Genomic DNA, 4,086 nt, shown 5'->3' on the forward strand with positions numbered 1-4,086 from the left:
TCTAGATGAATGTTTTGAAATCTATTCAACAGTTAAAATCCAAAATTTCTCTGATGATGCTCTCAGACTCAAGTTGTTCCCATTTTCCCTAAAAGATAAGGCTAAGTATTGGTTGAACTCTTTAGACACTGTAACAATTTCAACCTGGGACCAACTTCAAAAGAAATTCCTAAAGAAATACTTTCCTATAGAAAAAACTAATCAAATTAGAAAAGCCATCACAAGTTTTTCCAAGATGGATGGTGAGATGTTCCATGAAACATGAGAGAGATTAAAAGAATTAATTACAAAATGTTCCACCATGCCATACCTAAATGGCAATTAGTCCAGTGCTTCTATGACGGTTTGTCAGAAAAACACCAACAAATGGTTGACTCTTCTTATGGTGGGACATTCATGCTCAAAAATGAACATGAAGCTTGGCAGCTCTTCGAAACATTAAGCGAGAATTCATTACATCACATGTCAGCTACCCGTAGAGACCCTCCCATGGTTGGACCAAAATGAGGTGGAATATATGAGTTAGGTAGTTCTGTAGATATCTATAGTAAGGTAGATGAACTATCTCAAAAACTTGACCGACTACTACAAGTCGGGCACACCTCTTCCCTATCCGCACAATCACAAGATGTTTGTATAATCTGTTCAAGTCCAACACATTCGATAGGTGATTGTCCAGCTGCATATCAATTTCCTGAGCTTATTCAAGAGCAAGCCCACCAAGCTCAAACCCGAATGGCTCCTAGATCAGGAAATGATCCATACTCAAATACTTATAATCCAGGCTAGCGGAATCATCCGAATTTTTCTTGAAGATCACAATCTATAGCCAATCCAGCATCACTTAGGCCTAATCACCAATAGACAGTTTAGAAACATGTCATACTTTCAATACCCGAATGCCCCACAATCCCAAACCCCTCTTAGCAATCATAGTTCTGCCTTTAAGGAGAAAGTGTTGCAAGTATTAAAAGGGCTCGAGATGAACACCCAGCTTCTTCACTCCCACACTCAATCAATCACCAAGCTAGAGACCCAGATAGGTCAACTAGCTATTGCTTTTAGTAGAAGGGAGGAAGAAAAACTTTCAAGCCAGCCCATTAGCAATCCTAAAGGGTAGTATATGGCTGAGAGCTCCACTGGCTCTGAAACTTATCCCGAACATGCAAAATCTACAATGAACCTTAGAAGTGGGAAAATCTTAAGCCAGCCAATCTTAAACCAGCTAGAAAAAAATCAACAACTAGAACAAGTAGTACCAACCAAGCTAGAAAAGAACAACATTGAGGAGAGAAAGGAACAAATTACACCAGCACCCACACTTAAAGCTCCATTTCCAAATGCTCTAGAATCTCTTCTACCTCTCGACAAGAAGGGCATTAAGATGAATGAAATGTTGAAACTTTTTAAACAAGTTCAAATTAACCTTCCCCTTCTTGATGCAATCAAACAAATCCCAGCTTATGCTAAATTTCTCAAAGACTCGTGCACACAAAAGTGTAGATCTAAAGCACAAACACCAAAGAAAGTCCATCTTACTGAGCAAGCTAGCTCAATTTTTCAGCACACCACCCCACCTAAACTCAAAGATCCAAGTACCCCAAGTATATCCTATGTCATAGGAGACCTCACGATTAAGAAGGCATTATTAGATTTAGGTGCAAGTGTCAATCTTCTCTCGAACTTTGTATATGATCTATTTGGATTTGAAGAGTAAAACCCATGACGGTGATCTTACAACTAGCAGACCGATCCATTAAGATACCCCATGGAATGTTGGAAAATGTGTTGGTAAAAGTGGATGAGTTTTACTTTCCTATAGACTTTTTGATGTTGGATATGGAATCTAGTAGCAATCCTAGCCAAATTTCTATCATCTTAGGACGACCCTTCCTGGCCCCAGCCAATGCTTGCATCAACTATAGGACAGGAGTTATGGACGTATCATTTAGGAATAAAAAGCTAAGGTTGAACATATTTAATGCTTCTCAGGGACCATCAACCTATGACTGTAATGAAGTCGATGTGCTAGAGGAAATTATAGAAGAAACTACCCCTACCATGCTCATGCAAGACCCTTTACATGTTGGGAATAGTATTCCAAAGCCAATCGTCAGCCTGTTAACGATTGTGCTCTTTCTTGTATTAGTATATGAATTATAAATAATAAAAGTTATTTTGATATTTTTTATCATAAATTGTTTCATCTTCTAATGAACTCCTGTGTTGTGGTGAAGTCCTTAGGACTATTTAGACTTGATAAAGGAGGATTTGTCGTTTAGTCCTTAAACCTGTTCGCGACCAAATGATACGTTGTTACCAAGGACAATAACGTTTATCAAGCATAGGTCGTTGTGTGCCATATGGGTTGGTTAGCCTCTTAACCAAGGAGTGTGAAGACAGTGGTATGGCATATAGGTGAGATGTAAGGGTACATCTGCACTGAACGTGACCGACTCCAGAGCTTTTTCTATTGTCAAGATTTGCTCCGATGGGATATGGGTATAACTGTCCCTCCGACCAGAGACCGCCACGGTGACTTGCAAGCAACTCACTGCACTTAGGCACTGGACTACCTAAATTTCTAATTCAGTGATGGAAGGCTGCTGGATATAGTCAAGTACTTGACTTATCGGTGCGTGTGTCAAGATGGGATTGATCACTCTAGTTTAGGAGTTGTGTACAGTCATATTTTAATTTAGCAAAACCTTGACCAGGGTAGTCCTAGTGAGGAGTCACAGGACTATTTGAGTTGAACACGATTCGGATGATCTAATCAGGGTTGACAGTTTAACCCTGAGTCGTTCTATACACAGGGGTCAAAAGGGATGAATTATACAGTAACCATATTCGCATAGGTTCTGAGTGTTGCGATTGTGACTATTTGATCTATCCAGACGTCGGGTACCATTGCTAGATGGTCACTTCGATTAGTACAGAAATTGGTTCCTGTGCTATCGGCTTAGGTTCGAACCTGCGGGGTCACACACATTAGAGGTTCCTATCTGATCTGATGGCTGGTGAAGAGTCCCACTGGACTGGGATTCTTTGACCAAGAGTCCTAATGCTTGGAGACTCTGAGTCTTACATGTCTGGAACTCTGTGATCTAGAATCAAGATTCTCTGATCATGAGTTCCACACATTTCGGATACCAGGGTCAAGAGTCCCACTGGTTTGGGACTCTTCGATCAAGGTTTCATATCGATGGACTTTGATGCCCGATTGCCCATCGGATTTTAACTCAGTATTTATGAGAGATTTAATTAGTAATTTGATCACTAATTAACTCAATTTGATTGAGTAATTAATTTTTGGATCAAGTCCAATTGAATTAGATTCAGTTGGGTTTGACCCGATTAGATTAAGAGTTGACCTAATCGCCAAGGTGGTTTGGTCCCTGATCTGATCAAGGGTTGGGCTTAGTCAATTCCTGATTTGATTAGGATTTTATTGAGCCTAATTAAGTCTAATTGTGTTGGATTTAATTTAGTCTAATTATGCCTAACCTATTTTAATAAGGTTGGTTCAATTAGGTTTGAAACCACCTTTGACTTATCTCCCTGCGCCACCTCACCTCACCTGCGCCTATTTAAATTCATGAGAAACAAGTTCTCATGAATTTTTTCCCATGTAGAAGCCTTCCCACATCCCTCCCTTATGTTCCATTTGGGTGGATAAAGATTGGTTGGTTGGCCATTCAAATTCAAATGATGTTTGAATTTGAATGGGCAACTAACCCATGCGCCACCTTATCTATTTGTGCGCCCCTTGCTCTACACGAGAAAATATTTCTCGTATAGACTCTCCATGCACAAAGAGCCCACACCCCTCTCTTCTCTCATCTTAAGTGGATAAGGATAGGTTGGTTGGCATTTGAATTCAAATTCGATTTGAATTCAAGTGAGCAACCACCTAGCTTTATCCTCTCATGCGGTGAAGATGCGGTAAAGACGCGGTCTTGCACTATTTTAAAAAGGAAAGAGAAGATGGGGCGTGTAGATGACTTTCTTAGAGAGAAAGGGTGGCATGAGAAAGGGCCTCTGCATGAGAAAAGAAAAGAAAAAAAGAGAAAAGAAAAGAAGAGA

At 40.0% G+C, this 4,086-nt stretch overlaps 1 non-coding gene across 1 annotated transcript; it reads right to left on the minus strand.

Annotated features, from left to right (window-relative positions):
- Nucleotides 1-203: 203 nt before the first annotated feature.
- LOC114913175 (small nucleolar RNA R71) lies at nucleotides 204-308 on the minus strand. Its single transcript, XR_003799219.1, has one exon. It is a non-coding gene; the product is annotated as a small nucleolar RNA R71 (small nucleolar RNA).
- Between the last annotated feature and the right edge of the window lie 3,778 nt (nucleotides 309-4,086).

The sequence above is a fragment of the Elaeis guineensis genome, chromosome 5 (genome assembly GCF_000442705.2).
Source record: "Elaeis guineensis isolate ETL-2024a chromosome 5, EG11, whole genome shotgun sequence".
Lineage (NCBI taxonomy): Eukaryota > Viridiplantae > Streptophyta > Magnoliopsida > Arecales > Arecaceae > Elaeis > Elaeis guineensis.